The sequence below is a fragment of the Hemiscyllium ocellatum genome, chromosome 1, assembly GCF_020745735.1.
Source record: "Hemiscyllium ocellatum isolate sHemOce1 chromosome 1, sHemOce1.pat.X.cur, whole genome shotgun sequence".
NCBI classification, from domain to species: domain Eukaryota; kingdom Metazoa; phylum Chordata; class Chondrichthyes; order Orectolobiformes; family Hemiscylliidae; genus Hemiscyllium; species Hemiscyllium ocellatum.
This window is the reverse complement of record NC_083401.1, coordinates 17,939,326-17,956,590: the sequence shown is the minus strand read 5'-3', so window position 1 is coordinate 17,956,590 and position 17,265 is coordinate 17,939,326. Positions and strand designations below refer to the sequence as shown.

General features: G+C 42.9%; 1 protein-coding gene across 2 annotated transcripts in view; it reads left to right on the top strand.

Moving 5' to 3' along the window:
- The window catches only part of LOC132824791 (dedicator of cytokinesis protein 2-like), a 1,235,709-nt gene that overhangs the window by 1,076,326 nt on the left and 142,118 nt on the right, over positions 1-17,265 (top strand). The gene's annotated exons all lie outside the window — the stretch shown is intronic.

The following is a 17,265-nucleotide window of genomic DNA, read 5'->3' as shown; positions in this document are numbered from 1 at the left end:
TTTGAAGTCATAAGCTTTTGGAGGGTAGACCCTTCATCAGGTGAAGTGAGAGAGAAGTACATGGAATTTATAGGCAGAGAGATCAATGGGCAGAGGGATCAAAACATCAGACAAATGGTGTGAGTGTCGAATAATAAGTCTCTGCAGGTGACTAAGAGTGTTAGATGGTGTGAGTAAAGTGTCAACAGCCGAATAACAAACAAAGGGATGATCTATAATCCGATTAAATGAGGCGGAAAGATAATTATAAAAAATTCAAAATGAGATGGTACTGGAGACAAACCAAATGACTGGAATAACATGGATCACAGACAGAAGCCGCTGGAGAAGCCCAGCAGGTCGGGCAGCATCTGTGAAGAAACACCAGAGGAAGGGTCACCGGACTCGAAACGTTAACTCGGACTTATCTTCACAGACATCCTGAATCCCCCACCCCCAGCAACCCCTGCCCCTGCCCCTGATTTACAGCATTCACAGGTCTTTCGGTTTTTATTTGGCTGGGATAGCATGCTAAGCATAAGGGTCACATGACATGCGTCTAATCAAAGTAATAAATAATCCAAAGCTGTACAAACTAATTAAGGTAGAGAGGTCACAACAATTTATCAAGGTGATGGCTTCAAAACAGGATGGTGAGGAAGGTTTTACAGATACAGAACAGTGTGGTGGGGTCACACGTAACGCAATATGAAGCCCAGTTCACGGTTTAGGTCAACTTCATGGGTACGGAACTTGGCTATCAGTTTCTGCTTGGCGATTCTGTGTTGTTGTGTGTCTTGAAGGCCACCTTGGAGGATGTTTACCTGAAGATCGGGGCTGATTACTCTTGAAAGTTGAAGTTTACCCTGACTGGAAGGGAACATTCCTATCTAACAATTGTTGCGCAGTGTCCATTCATCCGCTGTCGTAGCATCTGCATGGTCTTACCAATATATCATGCCTTTGGCCTGGAGTATATGAGGTAAACAATATTGGCTGAGTCATGTGAGTATATGCCATGTGTATGGTGGGTGGTGTTCTCACGTGTTACGGTAGTATCCATGTCGATGATCTGACATGTCTTGCAGAAGTTGCCATGGCAGGGCTGTATGGTGCTGTGATCGATATTGATCTGAAGGTGGGTAGTTTACTGCAAACAATGATCTCTTTTAGGTTTGGTGGTTGTTTGAAGCCAAGATGTGGAAGCGTAGGAATGATCTTGACAAGATGCTCGTTGTCATCAATGATATAGATTCATAGAGTCTATACCATAGAGACCCTTTGGTCCAATCCATCCATTGCAACCAGATATTCTAACCTAATCTGGTCCCATTTGCCAGCATTTGGCCCATATCCTTCTAAACCATTCCTATTCATATACCCATCCAGATGTCTTTTAAATGCTGTAACTGTACTAGCCTCCACCACTTCCTCTGGCGGCTCATTCTATACAAGCACCACCCTCTGCATGAGAAATGTTTCCCCTTGGGCTCCTTTTAAATCTTTCCCCTCTCACCTTTGCGTAGAACATGGCATTTCTACTCTGGGGAAATACTGGATGACAAAAGAGCCAGAAAAGGGTGGAAGAAATTATAACTGGGGTGGGAGGGGTCTTTGATTATGTCTGTTGCCTTCCTGAGGCAGATGGAGTCAATGGATAGACTGGGCTGTGTTCACTACTCTTGTGAGTCTTGGGAAGAGCAGTTGCCAAACCACAAGGTGATGCATCCAGATACCTGTAGGATGCTTTCTATGGTGCATCTATAAAAAGTTGTAAGAATCCTATATTGTCCACATCAGTTTCCCTTACACACATCAAATTGAGGCATTGAATCAGAATGGGTTTGTGGTGAGCATGGGCATCACAATAACTATCCTCGACTACCACCCTCACTTGACATCCATGAAGTATTTACTAACTGAGCAGAAGGCAAGGATAGGAAAATAATATAACTCAGCAAAAGTGACTCCCAATTTCCAAACCCAAACTGTTCCACCTGAACTAGACAGACTTGTTGCTGAAAAACAGGGAGGGAAAAGAAATTTCTTTATTCACAGAGGGGGCTAAAATGTGAAACTGGCCACCATAAGCAAGCTCAGGTCTTTGAGAGAACAGCTCAAGAGAGTTTTTTTCTGCGTTGTGGGATCTTTGGAATGCCCTTTGTCGGAGAAAGGGCCATCGAATAATCTTAAGGCAGAGATAGCCATGTTCTTGACTAACCACATGAGTCAACTGGTACTGGGTATTGGTAATAAAGTGGAGTTGAGGCCACAGTCATGTCAGCCTTGATCTTCTTGGAAGCCAGAGTTGGCCCAAAGGGGGTTTAAATGCCCTACTTCTGCTCCTAACATTTTTTAAAAATTATCATCCACTCATGGGAATTCAGTGAATTTGAACATGACTGATTTAATTTGCTTTCACTCCAATTATGTAACTAAGCTCCATGTCCCTCAGTCCTGAACCAAATAAAAACCTATGATATCATTAACAAATATAATATATTCAACATATATTAAAAATCTATCTAACCTGGTATTAAAAATCCCAATTTTCCTGGGATCCACATTCCTTCAGGATAGAAAATTTCAAACTTCTATTTACATTTCCACATCTAAATGCACAATGACCATCCCTAATATTTGCATCTCTTCCACTGTTCAGTGTTCATCTGACTGTTGCTCACTGTTTTGCAATGAAATTTCTTTTGAGACCTGATCTGAATAAATTTTGCACCAACTTCTGACCATAATCATTTGCATTCTTCAACTCCTGTCCCTCCAACTCCCCGAGTTATTGTCACTGTGGTCTGGAGATGGAGTAAAGTTTCAAAGTGTCTCACATATTCCCTTTCTTTTTGCTTCTCAGTACATCTCTCTCAAATCTGTAAAACCATTGTTGAATCAGCACGCTATTTAGAAGATCTTCAGCGTTACGTGTATTTATTTTAGTGGTATCATTGTCCTTCTTAAAAGCCAGCAAATACTTTGCGTCAGTATTTACTGTAGAGAAGGATATAGAAGCTAGGGAACATGGGGATATAAGTAGTGATGTCTTGAAGAGTATCCATAATACAGAAGTGGAGATGCTGGAGGTTGGAAGATGCATAAAGGTAGAAAAATCCCCTGGACCTGATCAGGTTTATCCCATAACTTTGTGGGAGGCTAGGGAAAATATTGCTGGGCCCTTTGCTGAGATATTTGTATCATCGATATAGGTGAAGTGCCAAAAGATTGGAGGGTGGCTAATGTGGTGACATTTTTAAAGAAAGGCTGTAAGGAAAAGCCAGGGAATTACAGACCGGTGAGCCTTATGTCAGTGGTAGGTACGTTGTTGGAGGGGATTCTGAGGGACAGAATTTGGAAAGGCAAGGACTGATTAGTGATAGTCAACATGGCTTTGTACATGGGAAATCATAGTCGAGAAGTGTGGTACTGGTAAAGCACAGTAGGTTAGGCAGCATCAGAGGAGCAGGAGAGTCGTGTTTCAGGCATAAGCCCTTCATCAGGAATGTGAAGGGGGAAGAGAGATAAATAGGGGGGTGAAGGTGGAGCTGGGGAAGAGGTAGGTGGGAAGATGATAGGTGAATTCAGGTGGGGGGATGATAGTAACAGATTGGTGGCGAGGGTGGAGTGGATAGGTGGGAGGGAAGATAAACAGGTAGTAGTGGGTCTGCTTCAAGACGTGGTTGAAGAGCTTCAAGGCAGAGGAGATGATCTGGAGGGTGCAGTGAAAGAGAAAGACCCATGAAGATCTTTGTGGAGGGAGGACAAGAACTTTTTCAAGATGACATCCTTGGAAGAGGCTTTGCGGTAAGGTTTTCAGCACGGTTGAGTGTTTTGAAGAGATGACAAAGAAGATTAATGAAGTCAGAGTGGTAAACATTGTTTATATGGACTTCAGCAAGGCATGCGACATGGTTCCACATGGTAGGTGGTTGGCAAGGTTAGATCACATGGAATCCAGGGGAAACTAGCCAATTGGATAAAACATTGGTTTGCAGGTAGGAGACAGAGGGTGGTTTATAGAACATAGAACATAGAAAAATACAGCGCAGTACAGGCCCTTCGGCCCTCGATGTTACACCGACCCAAGCCCACCTAACCTACACTAGCCCACTATCCTCCATATGCCTATCCAATGCCCGTTTACATGCCCATAAAGAGGGAGAGTCCACCACTGCTACTGGCAGGGCATTCCATGAACTCACAACTCGCTGAGTAAAGAATCTACCCCTAACATCTGTCCTATACCTACCACCCCTTAATTTAAAGCTATGCCCCCTCGTAATAGCTGACTCCATACGTGGAACAAGGTTCTCATGCTCAACCCTATCCAAACCACTAATCATCTTGTACACCTCTATCAGTCACCCCAAACCTTCTTTTCTCCAATGAAAACAGCACCAAGTGCCTCAGCCTTTCCTCATACGATCTTCCTACCATACCAGGCAACATCCTGGTAAACCTCCTCTGCACCAGTTCCAGTGCCTCCACATCCTTCCTATAGTATGGCAACCAAAACTGCACCAGAGTCTTATACAACTGCAACATGACCTCAGAACTCCGGAACTCAATTCCTCTACCTATAAAAGCCAGTATGCCATATGGCTTCATCACAGCACTATTTACCTAGGTGGCAACTTTCAGAGATCTGTGTACATGGACACCAAGATCCCCCTGCTCATCCACACTACCAAGTATCCAACCATTAGCCCAGTACCCCATCTTCTTGTTACTCTTACCAAAGTGAATCACTTCACACTTACCTACATTGAACTCCATTTGCCACCTTTCTGCCCAGCTCTGCAACTTATCTATATCCCGCTGTAACCTGCCACATCCTTCCTCACTGTCAACAACTCCATCGACTTTTGTATCATCCGCAAACTTGCTCACCCAACCTTCTAGCCCCTCCTCCAGGTCATTTACAAAAATGACAAACAGCAACAGTCCCAAAACAGATCCTTGCGGAACACCGCTAGTAACTACACTCCAAGATGAACCTTTACCATCAACTACTACTCTCTGTCTTCTCCCAGCCAGCCAATTCCTTATCAAACCTCCAACGCACCCTCAATGCCATATCTCCGTATTTTTTGCAGTAGCCTACCATGGGGAACCTTATCAAAAGCCTTACTAAAATCCATATACACCACATCTACTGCTTTACCCTCGTCCACCTCCTTAATCACCTTCTCAAAGAATTCAATAAGGTTTGTGAGGCATGACCTGCCCTTCACAAAACCATGCTGACTATCCTTGATCATATTATTCCTATCCAGATGTTCATAAATCCTATCCCTTACAATTCTCTCTAAGACTTTGCCCAGCCATAAGGACCAGTCATGAGTCCACTTTTGTTTGTCATTTATATAAATGATGTGGATGTGAATGTAGGAGGGATAGTTTGCATATGACACCAAAGTTGGTGGTGTAGTAGGCATTGAGAAAGGTTATCTTTTGATCAGATGGGCCGATGCACCGAGGAGTGGCAGATGGGGTTTAATTTAGATAACTATGAGGTTTTGCATTTGGGCAGTACTTATACAGGTAATGGTGGGGCCCTGGGGAGTGTTGTCAAGCAAAGAGACTCAGGGATGTAGGTGCACAGTTCCTTGAAAGTGAGTTGCGGGTAGACAGAGTGATGAAGAAGACATTTGACATGCTTATTGTCATTGTTCAGTGCACTGAGTAGAGGAATTGGAAGGTCAGACTGTACAGGACATTTGGTGAGGCCACTTTTAGAGTATTGCATTCAATTCTGGTCTCCCTGCTATAGAAAGATGCTGCTAAACATGAAAGATTTCAGAAAAGATTGACAGGAATGTTTCCAGGATTGGCCAGTTTGAACTATAGGGAGAGGCTGAATAGGCAGGGGCTGTTTTCCCTGGAGTGTCAAAGTCTGAGGGGTGACTTTATAGAGGTTTATAAAATCATGAAGAACTTGGATAGGGTGAATAGCCAAGGTCTTTTTACCAAGGGTAAGGGAGTCCAAAACCTGAGGGCATAGGTTGAGGGTGAGAGGAGAAAGATTTAAAAGGGACTGAGGGGATAGCTTTTTCATGCAGAGGGTGGTCCGTGTATGGAATAAGCTGCCAGAGGAAGTGGTGCTGGCTGGAACAATTACAACATTTAAAAGGCACCTAGATAGGTAAATGATAAATGTGAGGTGTTGAATTTTGGTAAAGCAAGTGTTGAGAGGAATATGTGCCAAATGCTGGCAAATGGGATTAGATCAGTTTAGGATATCTGGTTGGCGTGAATGAGTTGGACCAAAGGATCTGCTTCCATGCTGTATAACTCCATGACTGTGACTCAATGGACTTTTTTTTTGCTAGTAACTTACCACTTAGTTAGTTCAAATTGGCATCCAGGTAAGTGCCAAGTTGTCAATTTCACCACTGGTGACACAGCATGGCCATAGCAATGAGTCAAGCTCCCCTTTCACTGTTCTTCGTCCACTGCTATGTCTCCCTGCCCCTCCTCAAAGAGTCCAATAACTCCCTTTCTCATCCCCTGAACAAACAGATGGATTGTTGCCACGATGTGGCATCTACTATGTACCTTCAGCAGGGATTGCATATTCAATTCTGGAGTATGATTTGAATCCACAAATTTCTGATTCAAAGAACAGGGTACTGTTTGAATATTTATTTTGAGTGTGCAACCATGCCTCAAATATCAATTTCTCTCCTGTATTTCAATAGTGAGAGAGGAAAGATTAAAAGAGACCTAAGGGGCAACTTTTTAACGCAGAGGGTGGTACGTGTATGGAATGAGCTGCCAGAGGAAGTGGTGAAGGTTGGTATAATTGCAACATTTAAGAAGCATTTGGATGGGTATATGAATAGGAAGGGTTTGGAGAGATATGGGCTGGTGGGACTAGGTTGGGTTGGGATATCTGGTTGGCATGGATATGTTGGACCGTAGGGCCTGTTTCCATGCTATACATCTCTATGACTCTATGATTCTATCTCTGTGACTGTAGCAACCTCTTCATGAGAGCAATGTCAAGTATAGGTGTTGCGGAAGATATTTACAAGACATGACTTGGAGTAGTGACAAAAGGATTGGAGAATTCAGTTGTGGTCTCCACCTCTGTTTGCTATCTTATTGAAAGATTCATGGATCCAAATCAGTAGTAAGCCCTTCAGCCCCTCAAGCCAGTTTTAACATTCAATAAGATCTTGGCTAATCTCGTCATAACATTGAATTCACATTCCAGCTTAACCCTGGTAATTGTTCAACTCTTTGTTAACAAAAATCTGTCAATCTCTGTCTTAAAAAGTTCAATAAATCTGCTTCCGTGCCTTTAATATTTTCCAACCTAACAATCCCTGAGAATTCCATGCTTCTCTAAGACTGCTGTCCTGTGCTTTTTCCATTTTCTTCCATTTTGTTGAGGCCTAAGCATTGGAGTTCCCTATCGACATCTGTCTTACAATTTAAGGTACTCCCTAAATTCTAACTCTTTGACTAACCTTAACCTGTCCTATTGTCTCCTTTTTTTGGCCCAGTGTCAATTCTGATCTGATAATGCTCCTGCGAAACTGTACATTTTCCTACATTAGCGGGCTGGGAAAAGGCATGTTTTTAATTTTGCTGGTTGTCATCTGACAGCCAGAGAAACACTGGTGGGGGACAGGCAGGAAAGGCAAAGCCCTTCCGGACCATAAGGCTGCTCTCGCATTAAAGACCTCAGGCAAGGAGCAAGGTGGAGAAGGTAGGACCTTCATGCTTACCTCAGCCGGTGTGGGAATTGAACTCACACTGTTAGTGTCATTCTGTGTTGCAAGCCAGCTCTCCAGCTAACCGGCCCTCAGGCACCACCGTGTTAAAAGCAGCGAGTTAATGAAAGAAACATTTGAGGTGTGGAATGAAGTCATGTATAACATGCCAACGATTGAACCTTGAGGCAGTCAAATAGACAGCATTGGCCTCTCTTGCTCCATAAGTTACTTTGTTGAGTCAAGAATCAGATCTACCGACACAGAGTCACAGAGTCATAGAGACGTACAACACGGAAACAGACCCTTCTGTCCAACTCGTCCATGCCCACCAGATATCCTAACCTAATCTCGTCCCATTTGCCAGCACTTGGCCCAAATCCCTCCGAACCTTCCTAGTCATATACTTATCCAGATGCCTTTTAAATGTTGTAATTGTACCAGCCTCCAGCACTTAGTTGGAGAGGATCCACGATGGGAATGAAGTGGCTGATGAGCAGTGGTTTGCTGATTGAAGCATAAGCGCACTCTGCGTCTCGAAATCAGAGACACATTCTCTTTTATTGATTGGAAGAAGGAATCTACAAATTGATCACGTTTTGTTGGGTTCTGAATTTTGAGAGGATACAAGAGAGCTGCAAGCCAATTAAGGGAGAGGTTCTTGTGCAAGTCGACCACTAGTCAAAGGTGATTACTGACCTTCCTCTGTTCCCCTTCAAATCAATGAATACAATCACAATGTTAATTATTTTGAATTGCAACCAGAACTGCAGAGGCCAAGGGGTTACCTTCATGGAAATATGTTGACTTTCCATCTTAACAAAACTACTTTGATCAAAGAGGTTTAACGCTTTCCCACCCGTAGTTTACCATAAACATTAAGCTTGTGACTTGTTGCTTGTTACAACCCAGAGAACACTCCATCTCTCATCCTGTGAAAATAGCAGCTTGTGCTGGGAGGCATGGTTTGATAGACAAATGCTCTGGAGCAGGTAGCCGAGTAAGCAAGGTTCAGTAATATGGAATCCAGAGAGAGGTAGCCATTTCGATGTACAATTAGCTTGAAGGTGGGAGACAGAGGGTGATAGTGAAGGATTTTTTTGGACAGGACTGTGCGTCAAAAGGATCAGTACTGGGTCTACTGTCTTTCATCATTTTTATAAATGATTTGGATGTGAACATAGGAGGTATGTTTGGTAAGTTTGCAGATGACACCAAAATTGGCGGTGTAGTGGGCAGAGAATAGTACAACAGGATCTTGATCAGATGGGCTGATGGGCCGAGGAGTGGCAGATGCAGTTTAATTCAGATAAATGTGAGATACTGCATCTTGGAAAAGCAAATCAGGGCAGGACTTATGCACTCAATGGTAAGGTCCTGGGGAGTGTTGCTGAACAAAGAGACTTTAGAGTGCAGGTTCATAGTTCCTTGAAAGTTGAGTCATGTAAACAGGATAATGAAGAAGTCATTTGGTAAGCTTGCCTTGCTTTTATGACTCAAAGTCATTACTGTCTGAGCATAGATTTTATAGCCTAGCATTTATATAGTACCTTCCACAGCCTCAGGACTGTTCCAAATGTCTTTACAGCCAATGAGAAATGTCAAAGTGCAGTCACTCCAGCAACACAGTAGACAATTGGTGCACAGCAACTCTGACAACACATGTTAGGGATCAGGCAGTCCCTTTTCTGGGATGATTGGGAGGTGGGGGTCATTAGCAAATACATATTTGCCAGAAAACTGGAGAAAATTGTAGTGCTGTCCCCTCAGGCAGAGTTTGTGTGCTTTACCAAGGGCAGCTCAACCTACTGTCTGATCCAAAGGATGACACCTCCAAAGTGTACAGTCAGCGTAGCACTGGAGCATCATTCTAGCTCTTATACACAAGTCCCTGGAGTTGGGATAGAGCTGCAAATGTGTTGCTGGTCAAAGCACAGCAGGTTAGGCAGCATCTCAGGAATAGAGAATTCGACGTTTCGAGCATAAGCCTGGAGTTGGGATAGAGCCCATTTTGACATACAGGAGAATTTGCTCCCCATTGAGCCATGGCCAATATTGTTGATCAGCAGAAAGTTGCCTGTAAAATCCAGGCAGATTTTAATAGGCTCGATGTGGAGAGATTGTTTCTTCTTATGGGAGAATGTAGGGCTAGGAGTCATTATTTAATTGTCAGGGTCACTCATTCAAGTTGGAGATTCAGTGATGCATATCTCTCTGACAGTTGTGAGTCTTTGGAACTCTTTCCTTGGATAGTTGACGGAAGCAAATTTCCACAGACTTGGACTAGTTCTTATTAAGCAAGGGGCTGAAAGGTAATCAGGGTGAGGCTAGACTGAGGGTTTAAGGTTGCAATTTGATCAACCATGATTTTATTGAATGGTATGGCAGGTTCGAGGGGCTGAATGGCCTTTTCCTAATTTGTAGATTTGTATGTTCATATCAATGAACTTCTTAGCAAGATAGCAAATAGATGGGGAGATCACAGTTCAATTCTCCAGTCTGTTTGCCACCACTACAAGGCATGTCTTGTAAACGCTTTCTCCAACACCTCATTTAAAAATTGGCAACCAAGCTCCCACCTTAGTCATCTTTGAAATGTGGACAGCGCATTGATTGTTCTTTGAGAAGGTGATGGTGAGCTGTCTTCCTGAACCAATGCAATCCATTTCATGTCAGCATCCCAATAGTGCTCTTAAGTAGAGAACAATGAGATGTTGACCCAGCATCATTAGAGAAATGGAGATATATGTTCAACTCACTTAAACATGTAACTTGGAGATGCAGGGATGGCTGATAGCGTTCATATGCACTTGCCTCACTGCCCTTGTCCTGTCAAGTAGTCAAGGTTGCACACTTAGAAGGTGCAATTGAAGGAGATTTGGTGAGATGCTATAGTGCATCTAGCAGATGGTAAATACTGAAACTACATCATAGCAGACAGATTAGATGAGAATACTAGCAGGTAGATGGCTGATCAAGCAAACTGCTAACTCATGTGGTACAACCATCAGGGCACCTCAATTCGCCCATTATTTAGTGAGGGTCATAGTGTCTATTGATGGGAGATCTTCTCATGTGTTTCATCTTCTATTCAGTTTGGAGTTGGTACTTGTCACAAGATCAGGTCTCCACTTAGGTGAGTGAACAATAATGGGTATTATTGACACAATATAGTACACAAGGGGTGATAAGAGAGAGTCTGTATGAAGTTCTACATATGGTTTAATCTTGCTTTGAAATCACTATGCAGTTTCTGGGCAGCTACTGTCCACTACTCCACATCCCTCCAAGTTCCTTAATCACGTGCCTTTTAACAATTAATGTTGAGTTAACAACTCACATTTAATGCTTTAATCTCACTTGCCCCTGTGTCAGTCTGAGGCTTGAATCTCCAACTATATTCTCAGTCCATTTTGAGGTTGGGTTGGGTGGATGAACTCCATGTGGTTCTTCTTGGAAGGGTCTAGCCTCAGCAGATTGGATTTCCAGACTCTAACGTGAATCAAATGGAAAGGTACTGCATCCCCATTCTGATGAGCTTCAGGCTGTTCAAGAATGAGTGACAATATCTCTGTCTCTCCAGGAAGAATTATTCATTTCTTAGTTGTAGGCCTGATTTATCCCAAAGAAGAATTCATCTGCTTCTCAGCAGATTGGTTGAAGCTATTGTGGTCTGTTTTTATTTCATTTCTCTGTGTTGCTGATCTAGCTCTCCCTCCTATCACTGTCTGAAATCTCTCCCTAGCCTGGTGACTGATCCCAGTACTGTGAACCTTTCCCGTGTGCTGACCATAGGCAGATAGAGCTTGGAGAATCTCCCCCTGATCCCACTGCGAGTCTTTCCCCGCTGAAGTTCCTCATCACTGAAAACAAAAACGTGCTGGAAATCGCAGCATCTGTGGAGAGAGCACAAGCAAACGTTTAGATAACATCTTCATCTCTGTCTTCCCACATTCCAGATCAGGAATTCTCCCAGGAATTGAATTCAGAATTCAGAATTAGCATTTGGTTTTATTGTCACATGTACTCAAGTACAGGGATCCAGGAGTACAGTGGGAAGTGTACAATGTCGCCACTCAATGACGCCATCTTAGGTACCTAAATCTTAGGTATAAAGTAGAAAATAAAGGAATAATGTTGAAAGTTTAGCATTGCACTCCTTCTCAAGTGCTTAGCCATGTGTCTGGATTCTGGATCTTCCAGCCCAACAATGTGACCACCACCAGCACTGATCGCCTCATCGAATAGCCTAATTCTGCTACTATTATATATGGTCATTTTCAATGTCGCTACTTATAACCACAATACAGACCACAACAACAGAAAAACAGACCACAATAGCCTCTACCAATCAGAGGGTTCGAGAATGCTAAGAAGCAAGATGAATTCTTCTTTGGGATAAATCAGTCCCTCATCGCTCCCTGCCACCGCAGAACCATGTCGCCATTTGTCGGCGCCATCTTACCTCTTCCGATGATGTCACCACCATGAGACCATGCTGGGCTGATCTGAGTGCCTTGTCTTCTGTTTCTAACTGCTGCCTGTGTGCGCTGGGTCCTTTCTCTGGTACCAGCGTGAAACATAATGCACCAGAGAGGGTAGACATGAGCCTGTCTGAAATCCTGCCTCCTCAGGACCTGATTCCATCTTGCTCTAACAGCATCATTCCTTACATTCATGCCCAGTAGCCGCCATTTTGGTCTGACTTCATTATTCTTGTCATGAATTTTGTGCTTGGTAAAATGAGTGATGCTAATGTTTGGTGAAACTCTAACCTCTACTTGATTGCAGGTGCTCAGTCATCACTTCCAGTTTTTATGGAACACACAATAATAACACACAATAATCTCTTTTCTGAAGAATTTCTAAAACTCAGGTCTCAATATGAGACCTTCAGTGAGGTTTCTGATAGTTGCCTTGGTTATACAAAGCTACATTGAAAGTGACCACAAATAATAGGAGCAGAATTAGGCCATTCGGCCCATTGAGTCTGCTCCACCATTTGATCATGGCTGATATGTTTCTCAACCCGTTCTCCTGCCTTCTCTCTGAACCCTTGATTCCCCTTACTCACAATAGGATGTGGTTGTCACCATCTAGATCAATGTTTAATACCCATTCCTAGATGCCCAGAGGGCAGTAAAGAGTGAACTACATTTCTGGGGTTCTGGAGTCACATGTTGGCCAGACTGTGTAAGGACAGCAGACTCCCTTCCCTGAAGGACATTAGTGAACCAAATGGAATTTTCAACTGCATTGGCTATACGGTTGCCATCAGACAAGCTTCTTTGCTATTGAATTCAAATTTCACCAGTTGCCATGGTGAGATTCAAACCAATGTCCTCAGGACATTACCCTGCGGTTTTGGATTATTTGTCCAATCACATTGCCTCCACCTCCCTGTGTTAGCTTCTAGACAGCAGTCAGGGAATGTATTTGGGTCCAATTACAGAAATGAAAGGCTAACACCTAACACACTAAGCAACATCCAATCCCATTAAACCTCATTCTCTTTCTTCCAGGTGCCGTTCAGATTGTCCTCTGCACCACATTTCCTGGAAAATTAAAGTTGGTCTTTCCCTGAGACTAATGTTGCCTAGCAACTGGATCAACTGAGGCAGTTGTAGATATTTGGTTGGAATTGGCTCTCTTGACAAAAGTCTTGAAGAGAGTCAGATGGTGGAAGGACAGATATAACTTGCAGGATGCTTTATAAACCTGTCAGTGACCAGGCACATTGTCGATAGGGGATTCTGTAGAACAGGAACATTGAGCTTGATTTTATGATTTGGGCTCATATTAGAGTTAGAAGGATGGTGCGAATATAAGTCCCCCAAGATGAGAAGATGGAGCTATTAAGTATTTATTATGTGCTTGAGTTTTATCCTAACCAGGCATCTAGTTGGGGTCATCACTCTCCTTTAAAAAACAAACCATACCTCTTGCTTTCTGCTTGTTTAAAATATCAGTGTGTGCAGATCACGCAGTCTGTTTAATTATCCTAAAACTGGGTGCTTGAAAGCATTTAGCAATAAATTTTATTGACAGGCCAGACTAAATTTACCAGTGCTTTTGTCCCTGGGGAATTTAGTATTCTGCTCTATCAGTATAAATTAGCCAATCTGAATAAATATTCAACGTTGTGTTGTAGCATTCAGTGTCATCTATAATGTATGTTGTGTCATTCTGTCTGTCTGTCTATCTCTCTCTCTCTATATCTCTCTCTCTGGCTCATACTCACTTCTGTCTCATCCTCTCTCTTACTTCCTCTTAGTGTTTCTCTCCTTCTCACCTGCTCTCTTTCATTCATTTCTTGTCTTTTTTTTCTCTCTTGTTCTCCCTCACATTGTCTCATCTCTCATTCAGTCTTTCTTTCTTCTTTTCTACTCTTTCTGTCCCTCTGTTCTTTTCCTTACACTCTTTTGCTCTCCCATCTACTCACTGCCATTGATTCGCATGTACGGTTTCCCCCCTTTCTTTACTTACACACACACACACACACACTTTGATCACAAACGTGGAACCCGGCAAATATACCTGTCTCACAGGCACTAACCTTAGCATACTTTCCTTGATTCCTATCAGATTAGAGGTGCAAAATACACAACATCGCATATGATGAATGATAGACTGATTATAATGTTCCAATGGAATATATCAAAAATATCTCAGGCCATAAAGTATAGGAGCAGAAGTTGGCCATTCAGCCCATTGAATCTGCTAATACCGTAAACCAGTCTGCTTTCAGAACTGAATTGATTTCACATCACTCTGGTGAAAAAAATGGGACCTCTTCAAATTTCATTGATTTGATTGATTGATTTGATTTTTTTATTGTCACATGTACACTGAAAAGTTTTGTTTTGCAAGCGGTATAGACAGATATTAACATGCAAGGACATACAAATCATAGGCTGCTTAGATAGAGCAAGGCATATAAGGTTACAACTGGTACATAAAGCAAGATCAATATGAGGTTTGAAATTAGAGAGGTCTGTTCAGCAGTTTAATAACAGCAGGGAAGAAGCTGTTCTTGAACCTGCTGTTACGTGTGTTTGAGCTCCTTTATCTGATGGAAGAAAACATTCCCGCCTCTCCATTCCACTTCCCGCCTCAGGCGACTGACTGTGTGGAGTTTGCACGTTCTCCCCGTGTCTGCATGGGTTTCCTCCGGAAGCTCCGGTTTCCTCCCACAATCCAAAGATGTGCAGGTCAGGTGAATTGGCCATGCTAAATTGCCCTTAGTGTTAGGTAAGGAGTAAATGTAGGGGTATGGGTGGGTTGTGCTTCGGTGGGTCGATGTGGATTTGTTGGGCCTGTTTCCACACTGTAAGTAATCTAATCTAATCTAATCTAATTACCAGGGTGGGAAGGGTCTTTGATGATATTGGCTGCATTTCCATGGCAATGGGAGTGTAGATGGAGTCCCTGGACAGGAGCTTGGCTTGTGTGATGGACTGGGCTATGCACACAACTTTCTGTGGTTCTGGGCAGAGCAGTTGCCGTACCAAGCTGTGATGCATGCAGGTAGAATGCTTTCTACCGTGCATCTGTAAAAGTTGGTGAGGGTCCTTATGGACATGCCAAATTTCCTTAGCCTCCTAAGTTTGAATATTAACGTACAAAAGAGTAATCCATTCAACGTAGTTGTTAAGACATTGCTACTGCTTCAATTCAAGAAAAATTGTCACTCAAAGCTTCCATCCCTCCCCTACCATTTCTGATAATTATATTGAACTCTGGACATTCATTTTGCAACCTCCTCTTACTGCACTTTTCACTTTTTTTTCTAAAAGTACAAGTGATAATAAATTACTAATCTATTCTCTTCCTAAAAAGACTCTTAAATAGGATGTCTAACTCCTGTCTAAAGCACAAACAACACAAAACAACTGTAAATACAATCTCCACCTTATATGAAAATCCTTTATTAACTCCTTAAGTAGTAGTGTATATGCACAACACTGATTGCTTTGTGAGATCCCATGTACAAGAGCTACTTGCAGTGTATGTGACTCCTTTAGCAAATTCTCTGCTCAGCTTCCTGTGTCTGATCATGACACTGTTCCCAAATTGCAGGAACCAATGTCCTTGAGGGCTGTTGTTTTATGTCCCTTTCTGCCAATCTCTCCACTTCACTATCGTTATCCTCTCTCTATATATCATTCTCCATGCTCTCTTGTCTTCACGATTCCATCCACTAAAGTTGACTTTTCCTCTTTTCCCTTTTCTTATTTTAAACAATTCTGCATCCATCTCTTAGCAGTTCCTTAGACATACCATCAAAGAACAAAGAACATTACAGCGCCAAGAACAGGTCCTTTGGCCCACCAAGCCTACGCTGACTCATGACGTCTTTCTAAACTAATAACCTTTTGCCTCTACGTGGCCCATATGACCTATTGCTAGCCTATCAAAAATAGCTTAGGCTTTGTGCGTGGAAAATCATGTCTCATAAACTTAGTTGAGTTTTTTGAAGAAGTAACAAAGAGGATTGATGCAGGCAGAGCAGTAGACGTGATCTACATGGACTTCAGTAAGGCATTCGACAAGGTTCACCATGGGAGACTGGTTTGCAAGGTTAGATCTCACGGAATACAGGGAGAACCTGCCATTTTGATACAGAACTGGCTCAAAGGTAGAAGACAGTGGGTGGTAGTGGAGGGTTGTTTTTCAGACTGGAGGCCTGTGATCAGTGGTGTGCCACAAGGATCGGTGCTGGGTCCTCTACTTTTTGTCATTTACATAAATGATTTGGATGCGAGCATAAGAGGGTATGGTTAGCAAGTTTTCAGATGACACCAAAATTGAAGGTGTGGTGGACAGTGAAGAAGGTTACAGCTGAAAATGTGTTGCTGGTCAAAGCACAGCAGGCCAGGCAGCATCTCAGGAATAGAGAATTCGACGTTTCGAGCATAAGCCCTTCATCAGGAAAGAAGGTTACCTCAGATTACAACAGGATCTTGATCAGTTGGACTAATGGGCTGAGAAGTGGCAGATGGAGTTTAACTTAGATAAATGTGAGGTGCTGCATTTTGAGAAAGCAAATCTTAGCAGGACTTATACACTTAATGGTAAGGTCCTAGGGAGTGTTGCTGAACAAAGAGACCTTAGAGTGCAGGTTCATAGCTTCTTGAGAGTGGAGTTTCAGGTAGATAGGATAGTCCAGAAGGCATTTGTTATTGATCAGAGTATTGAGTACTGGAGTTGGGAGGTCATGTTGTGGCTCTACAGGACATTGGTTAGGCCACTGTTGGAATATTGCATGCAATTCGGGTCTCCTTCCTATCGGAAAGATGTTGTGAAACTTGCAAGGGTTCAGAAAAGCTTTACAAGGATGCTGCCAGAGTTGGAGGATTTGAGCTACAGGGAGAGGCTGAACAGGCTGGGGCTGTTTTCCCAGGAGCGTCGGAGGCTGAGGGGTGACTTTATAGAGGTTTACAAAATTATGAAGGTCATGGATAGGATAAATTGACAAAGTCTTTTCCCTGGGGTCGGGGAGTCCAGAACTAGAGGGCATAGTGTGAGAGGGGAAAGATATAAAAGAGACCTAAGGGAC